The sequence below is a fragment of the Mya arenaria genome, chromosome 13, assembly GCF_026914265.1.
Source record: "Mya arenaria isolate MELC-2E11 chromosome 13, ASM2691426v1".
Taxonomy (NCBI): Eukaryota; Metazoa; Mollusca; class Bivalvia; order Myida; family Myidae; genus Mya; species Mya arenaria.
In genome coordinates, this window is record NC_069134.1 from 48029899 (window position 1) to 48039728 (window position 9830).

Below are 9830 nucleotides of genomic sequence, written 5' to 3' on the forward strand. Positions count from 1 at the left end.
GATGAACGCCTTCTTAACGCTAATACATGCTACTCGGCGCAGTATCCGCTCCCGAAGCGACTTAACCAGCTGTCAGAGGCGCTGCAAGACTCTATCTTTGATACATACAGCCGAGACCTTCAGCTCAGGAGATGATGTTTCACAGAGAAGTTTAAAGATGGAGAACAAGGTATATATATTCTGTGTTACTTACATACACACTTATATGTATTGTACATGTGTAGTGGTGGTGCAATAAAGCTGTATTCTTAGTATTTCTTTTCCTAAATTTTACCTGCGTATTACATATTTGGCTTGTTACAATAGTACTTACAGCCAAAAGTGTTAAAAGAAAAATACTACCCATATAATACTTGGATATTTACATAACCATCGTATTTTATCATTAAATTTTTACATCACAACGCCGACTCTTTAAACTTTTTTTATAATTGATGATATAAATAAATTTATATTTGCCAAAATACGAGAGACAATGTTGATGAGGCAGAAAAGCCATCCGATTTGTCTGACACAATCAGGGCCGATCAGCAAGACCTCTATCCAGCCATTCAAAGTGTTGTGCTGGGTGATCTTTCAGAGTCCTGAGAAGAGTTAAAACCTACCAACGCAACACCATGACCACCAGTAAATTGTCTTGTTTGTATATTAAGAGAAGCAACTTGACAGTGTTGGATAATTTTGTAAGACGCAAAAAAACAGGAAACTAGCGCTTGTGTTCGAGTGACTGTTTCATTGTGTCCATACAGAAGAATACTAATAGCATCCGTTGCGATAAGTACCGAGTCTGTAGTGACTAAATGTTAAATGATGATGTTATAAATACTCGTGGTTTTTAAGTTTTATTAAGGGCGTCAACAAGCATTAATTAGCGTGTATAGCTGTATACATGCTGATCACACATATTATTGCTTTTTTTGCCTAAAAATGCATTGTGGTAGCTGTCAGTCATCATGATTATTATGGCATCACTTTTATCGGATGGTGTCAGGGTGATCAATATCATTTTATCATCAACCTCATTCCCTCTATATATCAATTAAACCATTATCTTTTTGTTGACAAAACTTTGATACGTTAAGGGGTCAGAATGCTCCGAGAAGTCACTACAGACAATCTGGTAAACAATAATTTTCCGGGGAAGTACTTGCGTACACATCACAAACCTTCTTGCTACGCCCCTGCATGTCATTCCTTATAAATAAACAATATAAGATCTTTATGAAATTCTTTCCTGGATTTCACACTTTAGTCATAAAGATCTGATGTTGTGACTGCATTTTTCAAGCCAAGCGCTGTATTAGTATAAAAGTTAAACATAAGACTGTTTATTGTCTTCCTAAGAATACGTGTGAAAAAGGCCCACTTCCAGAAGGGCTCAGTACCAAATAAAATAAAGCCCTTTACAACATCAAGTAAAAAACCTCACAGACAAGTTAGAAATCTGGCAAGTAAATAAAACTAAGGAAATTTAAATTTAAAAAAAAAGCCAAATACATACATGATCATTTGTATTTGGCTGGCAAAAGAATTGATGTTATACTTAAATATATTGACTAGTTTATAAATTATATATGTCAGTTACCAAACCCATGTACACAGTTGATTTACCAGTGACCCATTTGTTTTGTAGAAAAATTTGAAAAGCAGCATATCTCAGTCAAACCTATTTGGATTGTAACCAAAGTCAAATTTGACCTGTATTTTAGAGTGTTAAACCTGTGTACCACAAATTATTCAAATCCATAGTACCAAAATCCTAGTTGAAAATGGGCCATTAAATAACCCAGTTGAAAATGGGCCATTAAATAACTCAGTTGAAAATGGGCCATTAAATAACTCAGTTGAAAATGGGCCATTAAATAACTCAGTTGAAAATGGGCCATTAAATAACTCAGTTGAAAATGGGCCATTAAATAACTCAGTTGAAAATGGGCCATTAAATAACTCAGTTGAAAATGGGCCATTAAATAACTCAGTTGAAAATGGGCCATTAAATAACTCCATCAAAAGTTTGTAGTTTGTTACCAAAGTACTTGACCTGTATTTTTTGTCTTTTTGGTTTGAGGACAAAGGACATTTTAAACAATTTGGATCAGGTTACCCGACCCTACCTACAAAATAGGCGCCGACCCTACCTACAAAACAGGCGCCTTCCTACAAAATAGGCACCGACCCTACCTACAAAATAGGCGCCGACCCTACCTACAAAATAGGCGCCGACCCTACCTACAAAATAGGCACCGACCCTACCTACACAATAGACGCCGACCCTACCTACAAAATAGGCGCCTTCCTACAAAATAGGCGCCGACCCTACCTACAAAATAGGCACCGACCCTACCTACAAAATAGGCGCCGACCCTACCTACAAAATAGGCACCGACCCTACCTACAAAATAGGCGCCGACCCTACCTACGAAATAGGCGCCGACCCTACCTACAAAATAGGCACCGACCCTACCTACAAAATAGGCGCCGACCCTTCCTACGAAATAGGCGCCGACCCTACCTACACAATAGACGCCGACCCTACCTACAAAATAGGCGCCGACCCTACCTACAAAATAGGCGCCGACCCTACCTACAAAATAGGCACCGACCCTACCTACAAAATAGGCACCGACCCTACCTACAAAATAGGCGCCGACCCTACCTACGAAATAGGCGCCGACCCTACCTACGAAATAGGCACCGACCCTACCTACGAAATAGGCACCGACCCTACCTACGAAATAGGCGCCGACCCTTCCTACGAAATAGGCGCCGACCCTACCTACGAAATAGGCACCGACCCTACCTACAAAATAGGCGCCGACCCTACCTACGAAATAGGCGCCGACCCTACCTACAAAATAGGCACCGACCCTACCTACAAAATAGGCGCCGACCCTTCCTACGAAATAGGCGCCGACCCTACCTACAAAATAGGCGCCGACCCTTCCTACGAAATAGGCGCCGACCCTTCCGACGAAATAGGCGCCGACCCTACCTACAAAATAGGCGCCGACCCTTCCGACAAAATAGGCGCCGACCCTTCCTACAAAATAGGCGCCGACCCTACCTACCAAATAGGCGCCGACCCTACCTACAAAATAGGCACCGACCCTACCTACAAAATAGGCGCCGACCCTACCTACAAAATAGGCGCCGACCCTACCTACAAAATAGGCGCCGACCCTACCTACAAAATAGGCGCCGACCCTACCTACAAAATAGGCGCCGACCCTACCTACAAAATAGGCGCCGACCCTACCTACACAATAGGCGCCGACCCTACCTACAAAATAGGCGCCTTCCTACAAAATAGGCGCCGACCCTACCTACAAAATAGGCGCCGACCCTACCTACACAATAGGCGCCGACCCTACCTACACAATAGGCGCCGACCCTACCTACAAAATAGGCGCCGACCCTACCTACAAAATAGGCGCCTACCTACAAAATAGGCGCCGACCCTACCTACACAATAGGCGCCGACCCTACCTCCACAATAGGCGCCTACCCTACCTACAAAATAGGCGCCGACCCTACCTACAAAATAGGCGCCTACCTACAAAATAGGCGCCGACCCTACCTACAAAATAGGCGCCGACCCTACCTACACAATAGGCGCCTACCTACAAAATAGGCGCCGACCCTACCTACACAATAGGCGCCGACCCTACCTACACAATAGGCGCCGACCCTACCTACAAAATAGGCGCCGACCCTACCTACAAAATAGGCGCCTACCTACAAAATAGGCGCCGACCCTACCTACACAATAGGCGCCGACCCTACCTACAAAATAGGCACAGATCCTACCTACAAAATAGGCGCCGACCCTACCTACAAAATAGGCACAGATCCTACCTACAAAATAGGCGCCGACCCTACCTACAAAATAGGCGCCGACCCTACCTACACAATAGGCGCCTACCTACAAAATAGGCGCCGACCCTACCTGCACAATAGGCGCCTACCTACACAATAGGCGCCGACCCTACCTACAAAATAGGCGCCGACCCTACCTACACAATAGGCGCCGACCCTACCTACAAAATAGGCTCCGACCCTACCTACAAAATAGGCGCCGACCCTACCTACACAATAGGCGCCTACCTACACAATAGGCGCCGACCCTACCTACAAAATAGGCGCTGACCCTACCTACAAAATAGGCACCGACCCTACCTACAAAATAGGCGCCGACCCTACCTACAAAATAGGCGCCTTCCTACAAAATAGGCGCCGACCATACCTACAAAATAGGCGCCGACCCTACCTACAAAATAGGCACCGACCCTACCTACAAAATAGGCGCCGACCCTACCTACAAAATAGGCGCCTTCCTACAAAATAGGCGCTGACCCTACCTACAAAATAGGCGCCGACCCTACCTACAAAATAGGCGCCGACCCTACCTACAAAATAGGCGCCTTCCTACAAAATAGGCGCCGACCCTACCTACAAAATAGGCGCCGACCCTACCTACAAAATAGGCGCCGACCCTACCTACAAAATAGGCGCCGACCCTACCTACAAAATAGGCGCCAACCTACACAATAGGCGCCGACCCTACCTACAAAATAGGCGCCGACCCTACCTACAAAATAGGCGCCGACCCTACCTACAAAATAGGCGCCGACCCTACCTACAAAATAGGCGCCGACCCTACCTACAAAATAGGCGCCAACCTACACAATAGGCGCCGACCCTACCTACAAAATAGGCACCGACCCTACCTACAAAATAGACGCCGACCCTACCTACAAAATAGGCGCCGACCCTACCTACAAAATAGGCGCCGACCCTACCTACAAAATAGGCGCCTACCTACAAAATAGGCGCCGACCCTACCTACACAATAGGCGCCGACCCTACCTACACAATAGGCGCCGACCCTACCTACAAAATAGGCGCCGACCCTTCCGACAAAATAGGCGCCAACCCTACCTACACAATAGGCGCCGACCCTACCTACAAAATAGGCGCCAACCCTACCTACACAATAGGCGCTGACCCTACCTACAAAATAGGCGCCGACCCTACCTACAAAATAGGCGCCTTCCGACAAAATAGGCGCCGACCCTTCCTACAAAATAGGCGCCGACCCTTCCTACAAAATAGGCGCCGACCCTTCCTACAAAATAGGCGCCGACCCTACCTACAAAATAGGCGCCGACCCTACCTACAAAATAGGCGCCGACCCTACCGTTTATATAGTCATAGTTTGAAATATATATATATCTGCATTTCAACATGTAGTTTAAAACTTTGAAGGCTTTATACACAAGATTACTTTAAAGCTGCACTCTCACAGATTGGACGTTTTGACAACTTTTTAATTTTTTGTCTTAAAACGAGCCAATTTTTGCGAAAATACATGGAAACCAGTTATATAAGACTGCTGAAAGAAAATCAGATCACAGATTTTTATATTTAAGTTCAAAAATTGATGTTTTATCAGGCATTTTTCTTAAACTGTTCGTAACGGTTTAAGCCATAAAACATTAATTTTCAAATGGAAAGATAAAAATCTACGATCTGATTTTTTGGCAGCAATCTAATATCATTGGTTTGCAGATATTTTCATAAAAATTTGCTCTTTCCAAGACAAAAAAAAATGGTAAATCTGTGAGAGTGCAGCTTTAACACTATTTCTCCAATGATGAAAATGACATTCTTATATAAAGCCCAATAATAAAAAAAACACCTACCTTCCCTTTCAAATTTTGATAAGGATGTAACCCTCACCAAACCATTTTTATTAGGCCTTACAGGCTATTTCTAAAATGTGGTTACAACTGACTGGTGCATAATTATTATTTTAAGATTTTTGAAATAAGAATTTTAAGCTAATTTTTTAGCTAATTTTAATTGAGTTGATTTCCATTCACAGCACAATAGTTGCGATATATGGCAATTTATTTTTGATAAAAAAATCCCTTTTTAAGTTTTAAAAGCAATCAGGATTTACATACTCCATGCCAACCGGTGTACAAAAATGAAGGTTTTTCAATCATGAATTAAATTACTTAGTAAAATTTTGTGAAATATAGGTAGGTGCTGAGGTTTAAATCATACATGTTTCGTTCATGCCAAGTCTGAAGTTACTTTAACCCAAACTTGCAAAGATTATGTTGAAAAACTGTCAGAGCTGTTCAGATTTACTCAATTAGTATTGTAATTTTACAATAATGCGCGTATAGGGAACGTTTTTTAACATTTGGATATTTATTGTGTTTCCTATAACGAGTCGCCAACACAAAAATAGTCAAAGACTCTGAAGCGGCTGTTTATATGGACTAACCAGGGTTTCCGCCAGCCCTTTATGGCTTGTCGGGCCCGACGTGCCTTCCGCTGGCAAGGCTAATTACCGACACGCGTTAATTATGCCGACATGCTTTAATCCGCGTAGCGACAACCCTTATCAAAACAATCATCAGTTTTGACAATACACAGTTTTGTTGCGATTCCAACGGTTGCAACAGTTGACTGACAGCCAGAAGGCGTGTCGGGACTATTACGGCATTTGTATCAGCCATTCAGGATCGACAACAGCATGAAGGCGTGTCGGTGAGGTTCAACAGTGCAATTAACCAAACTCCTCCTATTCTTTATCAAATAGGAATGGGTGAAAAACACCACTGTCGTAATTGCGACCTTCATCCCTAGAATCATCTATGAACGCAAAGTAAACAATAAGTTGTTAATTGATTTCGGTAACATAAATCATGTGTCATTTTATTTTGTTTTTTAATCCCGAGTGCGTTTGTTAACCAATTAAATTATTAAATTGTAATTGAGAACCGTGTTAAGATATCGGTGTTATTATAAACAAGGGTTATGCTATGTCGTCTTGACAGTATTAAAACATGAAACAAGTGATACACACAAAAGGCCCCTTGCTATTCCAAAAGGTGAAGAAAAGCCTTTTGAAAACATTTAGGCAGCAAACATTTTGAGAACCTTAACAAAGCTGCCCATGCCTATTTGAATTGTTTTTAACCTGTCATTCCCTTGTAAAAAGCAATGGGTGAGTCAGTGATTTAAATTGGATGTCAATAAAATATGTAAAATGAAGGGCTCGTGGGTCTGATGCTGGGCTCATTAATTTAAAAAGCTACGAGCCCAGCTGGCTAGTGGTCCGGAAAGTTAAGTTATATCCCTGGATGACATATTTCTTGTCCATGCCAGTGTGTAACATCATCAGGGATGTGATTGACCTGGCAGCTGGAGGGCTGAAACTTTTTCGGCCATGGGTTTAAGAAAAAATGGCTTTTTAGAAGCTCTTTTGAGGGCTCTCCTGACTTTAAATTTGAAGCAAACTGGAAAATTAACTTAAACAACTGAAAGCAACCAAATATTTTTTTTCAGGTAAAAAAAAACAAAAAAATTATTTATTTTTTTTTGGGGGGGGGGGGGGGTTCTCTGGGGCCATTAGATCCGCGGACAAATCACATCCCTGACATCAGCACTGGAGCGAACCTGTCCTAAAACCACTGAACGGCTTCAACACAGATTTCCAGGTTAATAAAATAAATACTTAAATAAATAACTAAATATGTATAAACGGTTATCACAATAAAGATGTAATAAACTATATTTAGTATCGTTTAATATGTGTTACACGTGTTATATTTTTCAGATTGGTGACGCGATGGCTGGCCATCTACATGAGGAAATTGTGCGCGTGATCAGGACAGTCATGTCGAGGTTCATAAAGATGCACGTGATAAAGAGCGCAGCTGACTGCACTGCAACGCCGATCCTGAGTGCTGTTTCAGCAGTCTGAAGAAAATCCAGAGGCAACTTAAACAAGCAAGCGATAAACGCCATACTGTCCTTGAAGTACAACTCCAAAACGCTGTGCTTAAAGACGCAAATTACGTCTGACATGTGTGCTGAGGCCCGTAAAGTGTGTTAACTAGTGTTGTTAGTGTATGTTCTTGTAATAAAATAAGACACGTTCGTGATTTTGTATAACTGTATTATTTATTCACATGAATTCATTTATGTTGATATGATTATAAAACGAAATAAAATTGAGACATGTGTGTGGAGGCGTGTAAAGTGTGTAGTTGGTCCTGTTAGTGTATGTTCTTCAAATGAAATACATATTACACATCTATTGTAAAAATCTATTGTATCATTTATTCATTTTTATTAATTCATGCTGGTATGATTATAAAACGCAATAAAATTGAAATCCTTCAGTTGATGCTCTTGTTCAAACCCACAAATATCACGCCCTGCAGAAACCGCGGGTCTTTCTCCTGACGTGACAGACACGTCTCTATCAAAATTATATGCATCTCCAAACTGAAAAAAGATCATCGACTGGAAAATCTTCTTGATCGTCTGGAAAATATTGTGTGTCATAAATTGCAAACGTTTTAAATGTGATGAAAAAATAAATATTTTGTAACGCATGTTCTCAAAAGCACGGGAAAAAAGGTGCCCGTATAGTTGTTTATTTCCTGTTTTGATGAAACCGAAAGTAGTGTAACAGTCCTCTGTAGGCAGCAGATTAGTGTAACGGTCCGCTGTTGGCGGCGGATGTGTGTTCATAATAACGTTCCGTTATAAACGGAAATACGTTCAAAACGGATGTAAACTTGGTTGAGAAAGCTCGGCTATCTGGTGTTTGTTTGTTTGGCGTCGCACGTTACAAATGGTGGCAGCGGTGGGATGATGACAACTGCCGGAACTGAGTTGCCTTGCCCATAAGATTCCCAGTCCAATACTCGGGACGAGTCTTCTCGGAGGTAAAAGTAATGTAACGGTCCGCTGTAGGCGGCGGATTAGTGTAACGGTCCGCTGTAGGCGGCGGATGTGCGTTCATAATAACGTTCTGTTATAAACGGAAGTACGTTCATAACGGATGTAAACTTGGATGGTAATATGCAAATTAGCAAAGCCCGGGCTCTGTAGGAATAGAGAAGTTAGTGTATATAAAGACCAGTGGACCCCTTCAGGGTCGAGCAAGCTTTTCCCTGAAGGGATCTGTTGGTGTTTGTTTCATTACGCCAGAAAGCCCGGCTATCTGGTGTGTTTGTTCGACAGTGCACGTTACAGTAAACTGCATATCCTCCTGGTTAGCACTTCATTTAAAGCCTGGGAAAATATCTGGTGGTTCTATTTTCTCAAGAAAATGCAGAAAAAAAACCTTTTTATTTTCTCAAGAAAATGCAGAAAAAAAAACCTATGTCAAGTAAAAAAATACGTCTTGGCAGTCAAAATAGGTACTTTTTCCCCCCGACATTAAGAACGACTAAAATAGCCCCAGATATGCTCTAGAGTGCACCACAGACGTTCCCCATTTAAAAAAAATTCTAGACCCCCTAGTGTGCGTTGACATTACGAAGAGTGTCCCGGAATCGACCCAAAAAATTATCACATGCATGAGTGACTAACTGCATGCTGGTACGTATTCAGACATAGAATGCTACAGTAGATATAAACTTTCAAACTACAAGAATTGGCCAAAAGATGTCGATTTCATAACGTTTTAATGTATCATTATATAAGTATCCACTTCATAAACTATGAAATGTAAAGGTTGACTAGATTACAACTGCATGAGGGCTTATCAGCTGCACACGGTTTCTGCCCACACTAATAATGCATGAGCCTTGGGCAAAGAAAATTACATCAATAAATAAAAACAACTTTGAAATCTACAGGAAAAATGCCAACTTACTGTACGTTAATCTTACCAGTTTGTTTTTGTTTTGATGAACTTTTCTTTTCAATGTGATAGCGCGGTTTCTGGTTCCTACTTTTGGTAACTACCGATTGCCCAATATGTAGTGGAAGGGAACCACCGAAAAAGTGCTTAGAAA

The 9830-nt window shown here is 41.8% G+C and overlaps 1 protein-coding gene across 2 annotated transcripts in view; it reads right to left on the reverse strand.

Moving 5' to 3' along the window:
* The window catches only part of LOC128213538 (structural maintenance of chromosomes protein 6-like), a 93697-nt gene extending 83867 nt beyond the window's left edge, over window positions 1-9830 (reverse strand). For both annotated transcript variants that reach the window (XM_052919327.1, XM_052919326.1), the window contains exon 1: window positions 9705-9830. The gene's annotated coding sequence lies outside the window, so the exon portion shown is untranslated. The remainder of the gene's footprint in view (window positions 1-9704) is intronic.